At 51.6% G+C, this 7,867-nt stretch overlaps 1 long non-coding RNA gene across 1 annotated transcript; it reads right to left on the bottom strand.

Annotated features, from left to right (window-relative positions):
- Nucleotides 1-220: 220 nt before the first annotated feature.
- LOC138751191 (uncharacterized) lies at nucleotides 221-3,500 on the bottom strand. Its single transcript, XR_011349758.1, has 2 exons — nucleotides 2,130-3,500; nucleotides 221-686 (listed from the first exon to the last, which is right to left on the bottom strand). It is a non-coding gene; the product is annotated as an uncharacterized lncRNA (long non-coding RNA).
- Between the last annotated feature and the right edge of the window lie 4,367 nt (nucleotides 3,501-7,867).

Raw genomic sequence — 7,867 nt, 5'->3', positions numbered from 1 at the left:
CCTGGTCAAAGCCCTTGTGGTTCATACAAGAGGAGAGGACTGGCTCTCTAATGTTCCACTTGCAAGAAGAGAAAGGAAAAGGCACTCTGTGGTGACCTGAAAGAAAGACGTTATCATTTGGAGAACCCTGAAGGGGGCAAGTTTTGTCAGAGAGACAGTGAGGTGGCTGGGCATCTGGAGAAACCTGAAGGGGGTGTAGCCCATCGAATGACTCAAAGACTTGTTGACTTTATTAACAAGGCTTTTATTAACAAAAGACTGGAGCGTAGTACATTGAGGTCGACCAGTCCAGACTGACCTGGGTCTGGTTAGGAGCAGCCCTTTATGACCTGCCAGTAGACGTGGCTCCGGCTCTCAGCCAATCACTATTACTATATGTAAATATATACATTGGTGATAGTATCCTGTATTATCATATTCACCCCTTCTTGAGGAACTGACCTCGGAGTGAATAAAAGAAAAAGTGGAAAGTATATCATGCAGTGTTCACGGGCTGTAACAGTCGGGAGGCCTGATTGTTCACATGATCACCGGGATCGGGGTAGCTGGCAGAATATCATTGCTGGAGACCCCGGGTGTGGGTGCAGTTTCGCCTAGTACACAGACGTCGTTGGCTGAGGACTGGTCCAATCTGCTGCCGTTGTCATCTGCGAGGTGCTGCTGGTCCCACTGTCCCTGCATGTAACCTAGGGGAGGATTGAATGGAGGTTGGGGTTGGAACGTGACAATGTTAGACCTGGCTTGGGTCAGGTCCCTTATCCAAACCGTGTCCTCCCGCCCTTCCGGGTACTCGATATAGGCATAGTGCGGGTTCACATGTTACAGCGTTACCTGGTGGACTAGAGGGTTGTTTTCGAGTAGCGGACATGAGTTCTCAGCAGGACAGGTTCAGGGACCGTCAGCCATGCTGGTGCAGTTGTTCCCGGTTCCGACTTCCGCGGGAACGAGAATATACATTCGTGCGGAGTAGCGTTGGTGGTAGTGCATAACAGGGACCTGATGGAGTGTAGGGCATTTGGGAGGACATTCTGCCTTTGGACCAGAGGGAAAGCGTGACTGCTTTCCAGACGGTGGCATTCTCCCATTCGACCTGTCCATTACTATGTGGGTTGCAGCTCGTGGTCCTGCTCGATGCTCCAGGAGGTACTGCCTCAGCTCCGCACTCATAAACGCGGACCCCCCAGTCACTATGGATGTAACTGGAGTACCCGAAAATGGCGAAGATGCTGTGGAATGCATTTATGACTGAAGAGGCAATCACGTCTGGGCAGGGAATAGCGAACAGGAAGCAGGAGAACTCATGTATCACTGTGAGAATGTAGGTGTTACGGTTCATCGACAGTAGGGGCCCTTTGAAGTCCACTCTGAGATGTTCGAAGATCTGGGTGGTTTGAATGACCTGGGTCTTCTCGGGCCAGAAGAAATTGGGCTTGCACTCAGTGCATACTGGGCAGGCTCGGGTCATGGAGCAGATCTCCTCGACCATATAAGGCAGGTTGTGGGCCTTTACAAAGTGGGCAGACCTGGTGACCTCTGGGAGACAGAGCTCCTCGTGGATCTATTCAGCCTGTCCAGTTGTACACTGGCACATGTCCCATGGGAAAGGACGTCAGCGGGTCATTGAGTTTGCCAGGCCTGTGCTGAATGTCGTAGTTGAAGATAGAGAGTTTGATTCTCCATCTGGGAATCTTGTCATGTTTGATCTTACTCCGCTGCTGCCACTAAATATAAATGAGACTGCGCGTTGGTCGGTCAGGAGTGTAAAGCGCCTGCCAGCGAGGTAGTATCTCCAACAACATACGACCTCTCTGCTGGCCTGGGCCTCTTGCTCAACAGATTAGTGTTGGCTTTCTGGGCCTGCAGGGTCCTAGAAAAGAAGGTGACAGGCTTATCGGCCTAGTTTAAGGTGGCTGCCAATGCAAAGTCAGACGCATTGGTCTCCACCTGGAAGGATATGTCTACTGCGAACAGAGTGACCACGGTGATATCCGACTTGATGCGGTCAAAAGACAGTCTGGCTTCCGCTGACAAGGGGAAGGAGGTGGACTTAATTAGGCCGTGCCTTGTCAGGGTACTGTGGGACTCATTGAGCATAATAAGAAAAAAAAACCCAGGCAGCATTTGAGTACCTTCTGGGTTTGGGGAGGTAGAAGGTCCATGAGCCTTGATTTGAGTCAACAAGTCTTCGAGTCATTTGACGCGCTACGATTTTATTGACAAAAGACTGGAGCGTAGTACATTGAGGTCGACCAGTCCAGAGCAGCCCTTTATGACCTGCCAGTAGGTGTGGCTCCGGCTCTCAGCCAATCACTTTCTGTAAAAATATAGAAAAATATACATTGGTGATTGTATCCTGTACTGTCACAGGGGATAAGTTTCATCAGCGAGACACTGAGGTGGCTGGTGTCCATCGTACAACAAATGTCTCTCTGAAAACCGACAAGAACCTCACCTTTCAAGCACCAAAGCCTGGTGAACTTCATAAATGTTAAATTCTGTGCACAGTATAAGAATTGCCTGCAATCAGTGAACTTGGAGGAATGAGAAGTGAGATTGGACTGAGAACCAGAGAACTTACACACACATTACATACACGTGCGCTTAGAATTAGAAGGGGGTTAAGTTAGGTTAAGTAAGTCAATAGCGATAAGTTAAAGTTTTCTTCTATTTTCATGTTTCAAAATAATTAAAAGCAAGGTTTGTTTAAGTAACCATTTCTCTTGGTGAATATCTATTGCGATTGAAAGTGCAGCGCTGGCCATCTGAAAGGGAAAGCTGCAAGGGAGGTGCCTCGGAGCACACTCTGGCTCCTGTCCCTTCGGGCTGTCAGGGTTGGGGCGGCAGGCTGTCAGAGGTGGGGTGGTCTACAGGGTTTGGGGTGGGCAGCGCAGACTGTCAGCGCTGGGGTGGCCGGCGTGGGCTGTTGCCATACTGATCCCACTTATGAGGGACAGATTAACTTGTTGCTTTCCAATGCAGACACCGAGCACCAAATGTTTGTTGAGAATCTGCCGACAGCCAAGTCAAACCTTCAGTGCTCTGAGAGGAATCAGACCGGCAGAGAGTTTGAACTAGCAGAGGCATTAGGAAAAATATATGGTACAGAAGAATTTACACATGAACCAGTTAGCAAAAGACATCACGGTGGCAAATAAAAACCCAGCTAGTTTATCAAAGAGAAATGCAAACACTAAATATAATGAATATCTAAAACAAAGAACAGGACAGCACAGAAATAGCCCATTTGGCCACAATGTGTGCACCAAACATTACCGTCCAATTAAACTAGCCCCATGTCGGTCCCCAGACTGATCCCACTGCTCTGCTCTCTCCCCATAGCCACATGTTGGTCCCCACACTGATCCCACTGCTCTGCCCACACCGGCCGCCCCACAGTGTTGGGACTGATTAAGGGCTGTGGGGAGAGCACTCAAGGTTTGGCGTGGCTGTGGGCAGATTATCAACAAACATTTGGTGTTCGGTGCCTGCATTGGAAAGCAACAAATTAATCTGTCCCACATAAGTGGGATCAGTATAGGGACAGCCCATACTGGCAGGCCCAACCACTACAGCCCGCACCGGCCAATCCAACCACTAAAGCCCGCGCCGTCCTCCCCAACCACTACAGCCCTACAACCCCTACAGCCCGCGTTGGTCATCTCAACCCTGACTGACCGCGCCGGTCACCTCAACCCTGACTGACCGTGCTGGCTGCCCCAGCACTGACAGCCCATGCCCACTGCCCCTGCCCTGACGTCCTGTGCCAGCGGGCAGGGCAGCAGCGAGGGGAGCTGTCAAGCGCTCACCAGCATATTGTCATCCCCTCAGCATTCGCTTTCAGGCGGCTGCATTCAGGTGCCGGGGGTCCTCAGTACTCCGGCGACTATCCCTCCTGGAGGAGGGTTACAAAGTTTGCCTCACATCCACCTCCTGTGCTTTCAAGTGGCCTCCTGACAGACACATATGGGCATAATATGTGGCTTTACATAGGGGGATTTTGGCAACCTAAAAGTGCCTTTAGTCTCCAGTATGAGTCTTATTGTGATGGGGCAATGAATAACCATCAAGTAGCTGATTTAAATTTCAAATTTAAATTTAGAGATTTTTCTTTGGCTTGGCTTCGCGGACGAAGATTTATGGAGGGGGTAAAAAGTCCACGTCAGCTGCAGGCTCGTTTGTGGCTGACAAGTCCGATGCGGGACAGGCAGACAGGATTGCAGCGGTTGCAAGGGAAAATTGGTTGGTTGGGGTTGGGTGTTGGGTTTTTCCTCCTTTGCCTTTTGTCAGTGAGGTGGGCTCTGCGGTCTTCTTCAAAGGAGGTTGCTGCCCGCCAAACTGTGAGGCGCCAAGATGCACGGTTTGAGGCATTATCAGCCCACTGGCGGTGGTCAATGTGGCAGGCACCAAGAGATTTCTTTAGGCAGTCCTTGTACCTTTTCTTTGGTGCACCTCTGTCACGATGGCCAGTGGAGAGCTCGCCATATAACACGATCTTGGGAAGGCGATGGTCCTCCATTCTGGAGACGTGACCCATCCAGCGCAGCTGGATCTTCAGCAGCGTGGACTCGATGCTGTCGACCTCTGCCATCTCGAGTACTTCGACGTTAGGGGTGTAAGCGCTCCAATGGATGTTGAGGATGGAGCGGAGACAACGCTGGTGAAAGCGTTCTAGGAGCCATAGGTGGTGCCGGTAGAGGACCCATGATTCGGAGCCGAACAGGAGTGTGGGTATGACAACGGCTCTGTATACGCTTATCTTTGTGAGGTTTTTCAGTTGGTTGTTTTTCCAGACTCTTTTGTGTAGTCTTCCAAAGGCGCTATTTGCCTTGGCGAGTCTGTTGTCTATCTCATTGTCGATCCTTGCATCTGATGAAATGGTGCAGCCGAGATAGGTAAACTGGTTGACCGTTTTGAGTTTTGTGTGCCCGATGGAGATGTGGGGGGGCTGGTAGTCATGGTGGGGAGCTGGCTGATGGAGGACCTCAGTTTTCTTCAGGCTGACTTCCAGGCCAAACATTTTGGCAGTTTCCGCAAAGCAGGACGTCAAGCGCTGAAGAGCTGGCTCTGAATGGGCAACTAAAGCGGCATCATCTGCAAAGAGTAGTTCACGGACAAGTTTCTCTTGTGTCTTGGTGTGAGCTTGCAGGCGCCTCAGATTGAAGAGACTGCCATCCGTGCGGTACCGGATGTAAACAGCGTCTTCATTGTTGGGGTCTTTCATGGCTTGGTTCAGCATCATGCTGAAGAAGATTTAAAAGAGGGTTGGTGCGAGAACACAGCCTTGCTTCACGCCATTGTTAATGGAGAAGGGTTCAGAGAGCTCATTGCTGTATCTGACCCGACCTTGTTGGTTTTCGTGCAGTTGGATAATCATGTTGAGGAACTTTGGGGGACAACCGATGCGCTCTAGTATTTGCCAAAGCCCTTTCCTGCTCACGGTGTCGAAGGCTTTGGTGAGGTCAACAAAGGTGATGTAGAGTCCTTTGTTTTGTTCTCTGCACTTTTCTTGGAGCTGTCTGAGGGCAAAGACCATGTCAGTGGTTCCTCTGTTTGCGCGAAAGCCGCACTGTGATCCTGGGAGAATATTCTCGGCGACACTAGGTATTATTCTATTTAGTAGAATCCTAGCGAAGATTTTGCCTGCAATGGAGAGCAACGTGATTCCCCTGTAGTTTGAGCAGTCTGATTTCTCGCCTTTGTTTTTGTACAGGGTGATGATGGTGGCATCACGAAGATCCTGAGGCAGTTTACCTTGGTCCCAACAAAGCTTGAAAAACTCATGCAGTTTGGCATGCAGAGTTTTGCCGCCAGCCTTCCAGACTTCTGGGGGGATTCCATCCATACCTGCTGCTTTGCCACTTTTCAGTTGTTCGATTGCCTTATATGTCTCATCCAGGGTGGGAACCTCATCCAGCTCTTGCCTTAGGGGCTGTTGAGGGAGCTGGAGCAGGGCGGAATCTTGGACTGAGCGGTTGGCACTGAAAAGAGATTGGAAGTGTTCTGACCATCGGTTGAGGATGGAGATCTTGTCGCTGAGGAGGACTTTGCCGTCTGAGCTGCGCAGCGGGCTTTGGACTTGGGGTGAGGGGCCGTACACAGCCTTTAGAGCCTCGTAGAAACACCCGAAGTCGCCAATGTCCGCGCTGAGCTGTGTTCGTTTGGCGAGGCTAGTCCACCACTCATTTTGGATCTCCCGGAGTTTGCGCTGAAGATGGCTGCATGCGCGACGGAAGGCTTGTTTCTTCTCTGGACAGGACGGCTTTGTAAGGTGAGCCTGGTGGGCAGCTCGCTTCTTTGCCAGCAGCTCCTGGATTTCCTGGCTGTTTTCGTCAAACCAGTCCTTGTTTTTCCTGGAGGAGAAGCCCAGTACCTCTTCAGTGGATTGCAGTATGGTAGTCTTCAACTGATCCCAGAGGGTTTCAGGGGACGGGTCCGTGAGGCGGGTTGCAACGTCGAGCTTTGCTTTGAGGTTTGCCTGGAAGTTTCCTCTCGCTTCGTCTGACTGCAGGTTTCCAACATTGAACCTCTTTCTGGGGGCTTTATTGTTCCTGGGCTTTGGCTTGAAGTGAAGGTTGAGCTTGCAGCGAACCAGCCGGTGGTCAGTGTGGCATTCCGCGCTAGGCATGACCCTGGTGTGGAGCACATCTTGTTTGTCACTTTCTCGCACCAGGATGTAGTCCAGGAGGTGCCAGTGTTTGGATCGGGGATGCATCCAGGTGGTCTTAAGGCTGTCCCTCTGCTGAAAAAGGGTGTTTGTAATGACAAGTCGCTGTTCTGCGCAGAGCTCCAACAGGAGGCGCCCATTGTCGTTGCACTTGCCGACACCATGCTTGCCCAGGATTCCTGGCCAGGTTTCTGAGTCTTTGCCGACACGAGCGTTGAAGTCGCCCAGGATGACAACCTTGTCGGCTGTAGGGGTACGTTGGATGAGGTTGCGCAGGTCGGTGTAGAACTTGTTCTTTTCTGCTGGTTCCGCCTGGAGGGTTGGAGCATAGACACTGATGAGGGTGATGTGACGCTTGTTTTGAAGTGGGAGTCGCATGGACATGATTCGGTCCGAGAGGCCTGTCGGAAGGTTTTCGAGTTTGGAGGCAATGAAGCTCTTGACCATGAAGCCTACACCAGATAGGCGTCGTTCATCCAAAGGCTTGCCAGACCAGTAGAGTGTGTAGCCCGCGCCGCGTTCTCGGAGGCTGCCTACATCTGCCAGGCGGACTTCACTGAGAGCGGCTATGTCGATGTCAAGTCTGAGGAGTTCATGTGCAATGAGGGCAGACCGACGTTCAGGTCGGTGGCTGTCAGCCTTGTCTAGCATGGTTCTGATGTTCCAGCATGCTAGCCTGAGTTTGTGAGCATCTTTTGAGGGGGAGGACGTGGAGGGGGAGGACGTGGAGGGGGAGGACGTGGACCTGTCCTCGGGCCTGCGCAAAGGAGCTTTTAGGTGGAGTGCAGTGCGCGCAGTACTGGCCCCACCCTTTACACCCATGGTTCGTGTGCCGTGGCCAAGCAAGCTGGGACGTGGCAGCGAGGTCCTTGGGTCGTAGGTTTTATATCGGAGTGGCCTTCTCCTATGCAGGTTTCTTACCCGGGCTGGAGGGGCCTGCCTCCCCTCCTAGGTCGGTCCATACTGCCCGGACCGGGGCCGAGGCCGCCGCCTGCAAATTTAGAGATACAGCGCGATAAAAGGCCCTTTCAGCACCTGGACCTGTGCTGCTTGACTACACCCAATTGACCTACAATCTTTGGTACTTTTTTAAACTGTGGAAGGAAACCAGAGCACTGGGATGAAACCCACGCAGATACAGGGAGAACATACAAACTCCTTTTAGACCACGCGGGTTTTGAACCCTGGTCCCAATCTCTGCAG

Source organism: Narcine bancroftii, unplaced genomic scaffold (genome assembly GCF_036971445.1).
Source record: "Narcine bancroftii isolate sNarBan1 unplaced genomic scaffold, sNarBan1.hap1 Scaffold_806, whole genome shotgun sequence".
NCBI lineage: Eukaryota > Metazoa > Chordata > Chondrichthyes > Torpediniformes > Narcinidae > Narcine > Narcine bancroftii.
Note: the sequence above shows the minus strand (reverse complement) of the source record. Positions and strands in the feature narration are given on the sequence as shown.